The following is an 8,466-nucleotide window of genomic DNA, read 5'->3' on the forward strand; positions in this document are numbered from 1 at the left end:
AAGCGTTGCAAAGCTCATCAATTCGGCCAGACGGCTGTAAACATAAGCAAACGATTGACAGATAAAGCTGCAAAGAGGACTGCAGAGCAAGGTATCCTTGCACTAGTACCAGTAAAACAGATCAGAATTCCAAAGTTGAAACCGAGATATAATAAATTGGATGAGCAATTAGCAGAACAATTGGAAACATCACAAAACACAGAGAGGTGGTAGATAACACCAGAAAAACAAGTAATAATAATAACAACCCCACAAGTTATGACAGAACTTGAAAAGAAAAGCATGAGCAAACACATTGGGGTGTAGATGCTACGGTTTTGAGTTTAAAAACATCTGTAGCGTGTGTAGGCATGACAAGAATAGTTAAACCCATAGTAGCTAAGTGTCCAATCTGTCCTAGAAATAATCCCCTGAACCAAAGGAAACCACCTTTAGGAGTAACAAAACAAAAAATTCTCCCGGAAATTATTAGCAAATTAAGTTCTCTGAGTTACCCAGACAAAATAGATAGAGCAGTATTTGTTAGTGCTGATTGACAAATTTTCTAGATGGCCAGAAGCTTTCTCGTGCTGCACCAACAAAGCTAGAGTAGTAGTTAAAACGTTGCTGAAAGAAATAATACCAAGATTTAGAGTGCCAATGGGAATGTCCTCTGATAGAGCACCACATTTTTTTGCAGAGGTAGTTCAACAAATTAATAAAATTTTGCGTAGAAAATGGGACCTGCATACACCCTGGAGACCACAATCAAGTGAAAACTTTGAGAAGATGAACCAAACACCAAACTGACATAGTGGAATATTATTGATCTAGGATGGAAGTATTGAGAAAATTATTATTTCAGAACTTCCATACGGGGGAAATGTAACCAAAGCGATGAAATCAACCAACCAGAGACAGTGTTCCATTACGGGAACATGGAGCGTACGAATCAGCGCATCCGTCGATCTGCATTTTAGTCCCTAGGCGATCGTTAATGCGAACAGAACAGACAATGTGCTTCTGTCAGAAAAGGATGACAAAACGCGGTTTCGTGGAGCGGACTGAGAAAACTAGCCAAGAAGGTAAAAAGGTAATTCCTTTACGCAGGGGGAGATCGCGACCACCGACTCACAGACCACCACCGACCCAAGTAATACCACCTACTCAGAAGAGAACAACGGAAGAGGACAACCGAGCCTGCGCAGCGATTTACATACGGAACGAGCAAGTTTGTACCGATCAGTAGACAGGGCAATAATGAATATGTATGAATACCTAAAATTTTGATCTACAAATTGTACGGGAAAGGTGTGTGAGGTACGCACGCCAGGAGGAGCGATCCCCCGTGCATCCGGCGCCGTGAATAAAAAATGCCTGCTCTTTAATACTAAATTGGCGTTGAGGAGTCGTTTCCGATTTTACCGCGTTTTTCGGTAACACAGGGAGTCAGACCAAGAGGGCCAGAGAAAGACAAAATACCGACAGGCTACAGGACAGAGCAGGAGGAATAAAAAAACGGAGCCAGAGCCAGGCAGAGAGAGGCGGAGATAGAAAAAGGAGCCACAGGCTACAGGACAGAGAGAGGGAGAACTGAAAAGACAGGGAGGCAGGGAGCCACTCAGAGCGAGATGGAGAAAGAAGGTGCGGGGGGGCGCAAAAAAAAAAAAAAAAACAAACAAAAAAAAATTTTGCAGCAGGTAAGGAAAGAGACGGGGCCGGGGGAGAGACAGGGAGGGCCCAGGACGCACAAGAGAGGCAACGGGGCCCCAGTGGCCCAGGACTCACCGCGACTCTCGCTCTCAGCGCTGCTGGCACAATTTAGCCGTTCAGATGCTTCTTTCCCCTCCTCTCCTCCCTGCCTCTTCTGCAGCTCCAGACTCTAGGCCGACCTCCACCTAAAGAGGATACGTGGGTGTCTCACCGCTCTTACGAGATGAGGCTTCCTCGGCACGTAGCCTAGCTCGCTCGTGCCCTACACGCCCGTACCCAACTCCGGGTTACGCGTACGGACCCTGCGGTGCACGTTGGTGGCCTGGCCGGCTGCGGACTATGAAGGGGGATCCTTCCTCCCCCACCTGCATGGACAGGCTCTCTCTTGCCTGCGGCAGGAAGGCAGCTGGCAGCCAGAGCGCCTTCAGTTTCTTCTGCTTTACCTTTCGTTGGCGTCTCCAGCTTCAGCCGAGGCAGCTCCTGTCCACAGCCGGGAAGGGCTCTGTGTGTCCCTTTTCGCCCCGGCGCCGCGAGGATGGCAAAGCCGGGCAGAGAGAAGCCACGCAAGCCTGAGACGGCCGCAGTCGACGGCGTCCCCGGGGGAAGGACAGACAACCACGTCCTCAGCACGGTCTCTGGGAGAGGGAAAGAAGAAACAGCGACCGTCATTACCGTCCATCGACCCTGACCAAAGCCCCTCCTTGCGCAGGGGCTTCCGGACACACCGCCCCTTCCCCGCGCTACTGCTACGGGCCCCTGCGCCGAGGGGGAATCCAGTGCGCTTGAGGGCCGGCTCGCTGCCTTCACGACAGGGCCTGGGGGCGGCCAAGGGCTACGTGGCACGCTTCAGGGGAGGTGCCGGGGCTGGGGGCAGGCGCACGGGGCAAGGGGAGGCTGAGCGGGAGGCTGAGCGGGAGCTCCGGCGAGCCGGGGAGGCGGCCATCATCTGCGCCCTGGGCACGGGGAAAAGGTCCTCCTCCTTTCCCTCTTCCCTTCTGTCAGCTCCCGGGGAACTCACCGCTTCTCGGGGAGCGGCCGCACCCGCAAGCCCCCAGAAATCAACACGAATCCAACCCCAAAAATACACCGCGCCTACCGTACGCGGCACGGCCGCCCGGCACCCGAGCGCCGGAAGACCGCGCCTCCCGCCACGCCCCGGCGAACCACGTGACAGCGCCGGCAGCCACTGCGCCAGGAATACAGCTCCCGGCATGCTCTGCGCCACAACACGGCCGCCCGGCAGCCGCGCGCCGCAAGGACTACACCTCCCGGCATGCTCTGCGCCACAACACGGCCGCCCGGCAGCCGCGCGCCGCAAGGACTACACCTCCCGGCATGCTCTGCGCCACAACACGGCCGCACGGCAGCCGCGCGCCCCAAGGACTACACCTCCCGGCACGCTCTGCGCCACAACACGGCCGCACGGCCAGCCTCCAGGCGCACCACCACAGCTCCCGGCACGCCGCCAGCCCGCCCTCCCCGCTCTCGGACCCTGCGGGCCACCGTCCCGGCCGCCGATGCACCCGGAAGCCCCACCGAGCCCTCAGCACAGCCTCGCTCTCCCCACCGCCCGCTCCGACCCGGCGCTGCCCCGCCGCAGCCCTCCTCGGGGCTTGACCCGGGACGCAGCGCTCCACCACCCAGCCCCCGCTCACCTCCTCCCTCGCTACAGTCGCAGCCCGCTGACGCTCGGCCACAGCTCCGCTCCGCCCTCGGCTCACACTGGCCCCCCGGAGCCGGGCACCACCCCTTTTCCAGGGAGGAGCCGGCACCGTCAGCCCCACCGCCCGCACCTGGGGCTCCTCCATCCAGACCCCACCATCAGCTGAGGCGCAGCAGCAACGGGGGGCCCCCTCCCCTCACCCCCACAGTGCACCACCTCCTCCCCTGGGCTCCATCACAGCCCCTTGCCCCACGCAAAGGCAGCGCAAACACAGCCCTGAGGGCAAACGAGAGGGCAGGTGTTTGTGCAGGCGCGCACGTAACAAGTCCCAGGAGCCATTCGTGGGTCAGGGTCCCCAACGCTCCCCCCCTGCCCCAAGGCCACCTCGGCCGCCGTTGCCGCAGCCGCACGGAGCTGGTGTTGGCTGCGATAGTGCTCATTTTCTCCACAGTAGCTAGGAAGGGATACGTTTTGGATTTATGCTCAAAACACCGTTAATAATGTAGAGATGTTTTGGTTCTTGCTGAGCACTGCTTCCACAGTCAGGGCCTCTTCTGGTTCTCTCAGTGCCCCACCAGCAGGTAGGCTGGGAGAGGACACAGCTGGGAAAGCTTTCCCAGCTAACTGACCAAAGGGATATTCCATACCATTTGACATCATGCTCAGCACACGCAGCTGGGGGAAGAAGGGGGAGTCCTTGGGGGGCGGGGGAAAGGGAGGGCGGGGGCTACGGCATTTCTCTCCCTAAGTAACCGTTACACATGACAGAGCCCTGCTTTCCCAGAGGTGGCTCAACACCTGCCCGCCGAAAAGGAGGAGCGAATTAATTCCTTGCTTTGCTTCCACGCACAGCTTTTGCTTTACCTATTAAACAGCCTTGATCTCAACCCATGATTTTTCTCACTCTTACCCTTCCAGCTCTCTCCCCCAGCCCACTGAGGGTGGAGTGAGCAAGCAGCTCCCTGGTGCAGAATAGCCAGCTGGGGCTAAGCCACGGCACGCGCTTGTCCCGGTTTGGCAGGGAACGGACCGTCCGTCGCCTGGCTCCTGGGGCGACGGGCTGCTGGGCAGAGGGGGAGGCCACCAAAGGTGAGGAGCAGGGCACGGGACAGTAGGAAGAGAGAAGAGAAGAGCGGCATCCGGCTGGACGGGGCGGGGGGGACGTGTGTGCGTGTAGTGAGAAGGCACGAGGCAGGGAACAGGACGGCCAGAGAAGGACAGGGAGCCTGACGGAGGTGGAGATAAAAGCAGCAGAGAGAGGGGAAGAGAGGCAGCAGAAAGAGGGAAGAGCAGGACACAGACCAACAAAGAAGGAAGAGGAGCAGGCTGGAGACGCACAAAGAACCTGGGGCAGGCAGCACGACAGCGAGGGAGGAAAGAAGAATAGGGGCAGGAAGCTGGACCGAGCGCGATGGAGAAAGACAAGATAAGCGACAAGAACAGGGCAGAAAGGGAAGAATGAAGCCACGGGGACAGGGAGCCGAGACAGCCAACGACGGAGGGAAGGGGCCGGGGAGGGAACACCACAAAACAAACCACGGGGCTACGTGGTACAGAGCACGAGAAGGCAGAGAATTAAGAATTAGGGACAGGGAGCCAGAAAAACAACAACAAAACAACACCCAAAACAAAGGGAGATGGGGAGCAAAAGGAATCGCAATGCGTACAGAAAGAAGAGAGAAACAATTCTAAAAGAGGGTCACGGGAAGCCAGAGACAGCAAGATGGAGAAAGGACAAAAGCTACAGGCTACAGGGCAGAGAGGGAAGAATTAATGGATAGACACAGAGAGCTGGGCAGAAAGAGGTGGAGAAAGGCTGACGATCACACGGCCAACAGGGAAGAGAGAAGAGAGGGAGGAATTTTAAAAACAGGGGCAAGAAGCCAGAGAGAGGGAGAGAGAGGGCAACACTAAAATGGGGACAAGCCACAGGGCGGCGAGGAGGGAACCGATGAATAAGAACAGGAGACCAAAGAGAACACAACGTAGAATGGAAAAAAGGAACAGCGGCCCAACAGGGAAGGAGGAATTAAAGATCAGGCACTGGGAGGCAGACAGAGACAAACGAAGAAACAAGTGGGGAAAAAAAAAAAAAACCAAAAACACAACAACAGCAACGGGCTACAAAGACAGAGAGAGGGAAGAAAGAAAACATAGCAGCAAGGAGCTGGACAGAGAGAGATGAGGACAAACAAATAGCACGGGTCTACGTGACAGAGAACGTGGAATTAGAACACAGAGAGAGGGAGCCGGACAGAGAGAGAGGCCGAGAGAAAAATCTAGACGGGCTACAGCGGGCAGAGGCAGGAATTAAAACCTAGGGACAGGGAGCTGGACAGAGAGAGACGGAGATCACAGGGAACAGCGGCGGGTGCAGGAAGAACACGAATTCATGAACAGGGAAAGGGAGCTGGACAGAGAAGAACTCAGAAAGGCAAGAACAGTAGCAGGGTACAGAGCAGACGAATTAAAAAGCGCGGCGGGAGCATTGAGGCAGACAGAGAGATTAAGAAAAAAGTCACGGGCTACGTGGCAAAGCAGGAGGAATTCAGAAACGGGGATGGCAACCAAGGGAGAGTGAGCTGCTGAAGGATAACGGGCATTCAAAGTGAGGGACGGGGAGCTGGGAAAAGCGAGGCAGAGAAAAACAGAATCACAGAGAGAATCAAACAAAGCCAAAAAAGAAGAAACTGAACAACAGGAACAGGTGTAACCAAAGCGATGAAATCAACCAACCAGAGACGGTGTTCCATTACGGGAACGTGGAGCGTACGAATCGGTGTGTCTGTCGATCTGCATTTTAGTCCCTAGGCGATCGTTAACGTCAACAGAACAACAGACAACGTGCTTCTGTCAGAAAAGGATGACAAAACGCGCTTTCGTGGAGCGGACTGAGCAAACTAGCCAAGACCGCCAAGATTAAGAGCCAAGAAGGCAAAAGGCAATTCTGGCAGGGGGAGATCGCGACCACCGACTCACGGACCACCACCGAGCCTGCGCAGCGATTTACATACGGAACGAGCAAGTTTGTACCGATCAGTAGACAGGGCAATAATGACTATGTATGAATACCTAAAATTTTGATCTACAAATTGTACGGGAAAGGTGCGTGAGGTACGCACGCCAGGAGGAGCGATCCCCCGTGCGTCTGGCACTGTGAATAAAGAATGCCTGCTCTTTAATACTAGATTTGTGTTGAATAGATATTTCTGATTTTACCGCGTTTTTCGGTAACAGTTTTGGCACCCCAGATGGGACCCTGCTTTTGAATCTCGACGGATCCGCGGGACCGTGGGACCTGCAGCCAGCCCCAAGGAATTCTCGGGGAGAGCTTCCGATCCCCAGGCCAGAGAATTCTGAGCAAGATCCCTTGGACTGAAGTAAACAAGGCATTCTTTTAAGAAGAAACTTAGGTAGAATAATACGTGGGGTTAGCTTCCCACATAGGATAGGATAGTGGGTTTGAGTCCCACGGGCCTGCCCGTAAGGCGCGGCAAAAGCCACGCAGGGTTGGGGCCAAGAGGTACCTCGGTTGGTAAGTCTCTGCTAGGCGAAAGCCTGTGGAGCGGGACCCGAGGGTAGGGGAGTCTTCAACAGGGGGTTGAAGTCTCCAGGGATATCTAGCAGGGCGCTACAGATCCCAGTGGCGGATTTCCAGTGAGACCTCTAACGGGGGTTGGAGTCCCTCTGACTACTATTTGCGATAGCGCACAATCACAACTACTAGTCGACTGGGAGACGGGAGCATTACTGAGTAGGAAACCTATCCCACAGAGAACACCTTTGGGATGTATTTTGAAGCACTGGAAAGACATCGGGGGCGGTGACCTACTAACTCGGAAACCATTAATTGAATATTGCAATCATTGGTGGCCAACGTATCAATTGGAAGGGGGGCACAAATGGCCAGAACATGAGACATTGCAATATCGTACCATCTTGCAATTAATGTTGTTTTGTAAAAAGGGAAGGCAAATGGGAAGAAGTGGCATATGTTGATTTGTTCTTTACACTGTGGAATCATCCAGCGTGGCAGAAACAGCGTGAGATACGTCCACAGGATTCTACGGCAATGTTTTTGGAGAGAGGAAAATGTGGTGAGAACTTGAAGTGTTGCTCTACTTGTGATACTGGATACTTCACTTGATGGAACTGACAAGAAAATAGTATTGAATACAGCCAGAAGGCAGGTGCAGGGAGCACATGCTAACAGGAATTTACAGAGAACAATTAATAAGAATTTTCCATCTACAAATCCCGAGTGGGACCCTAATCAGCCAGGACCCAGGGGAATGTTGACTAGATGTCAGAGAGAGATTTTATTTGGAGTAAGACATGCAATGCCAAAAGCAATAAATGGGTCAAAATTTATGAAGCGAGACAAGAATTAAAGGAGTCCCCTTCAGCCTTTATGGAAAGACTGAAGGTGACTGCCAGAAAATATACTCATTTGAACGCAGAAAAACCAGAAAAAGCAATTCAGTTGGTCTCTATATTCATAAGACAATCAGCCCCAGATAGTGGGGGGGGGAGAAGAAACCTTCAGAAGCTAGAAGAACCCAAATCCAGAGATCTGGGTAAAATGCTTGAAGTAGCTTGGCATGAAGGAGACCAGGGGAATCAACCCTAGCTGAACACCTGGTTACACTGAAGCTACGGAATGAAGAAATAGAATTTTTGGTAGATACGGGAGCCACTTCTTTGGTATTGAATACACGTAAAGAGAAATTTAATCATAAATCCGTAGGTGTTGTTAGTGCGACAGGGCAAAGAAAAATTAGCCCCTCTCAGAGCCATTAAAGTTTAAATTGGAGAAGCAATGGGCAACTCACCAATTTCTGTATATGCCTGAATGTCCACTGCCTCTGTTATGATGAGATCTATTAAGTAAATTAGATGCTCAAGTAACTTTTAAAGATGGAGAGATTAAATTACTAATACCAGAATCAAAAGCCACAGAGGCGAGAGCGTTTATGTTACAGGATTCCTCCAGGGAGGAACAGGTTCCCGAAGAAGTGGAAAACGTAGTAATTATCCTTTGGTTTGAGCGAGCGGAGCTCCGGAGCGATCTAAGTGGGCAGAGCCGGTAAAAGTAACCTTAAAGCCTGGAG

The sequence above is a fragment of the Phalacrocorax aristotelis genome, unplaced genomic scaffold (genome assembly GCF_949628215.1).
Source record: "Phalacrocorax aristotelis unplaced genomic scaffold, bGulAri2.1 scaffold_113, whole genome shotgun sequence".
NCBI classification, from domain to species: Eukaryota; Metazoa; Chordata; class Aves; order Suliformes; family Phalacrocoracidae; genus Phalacrocorax; species Phalacrocorax aristotelis.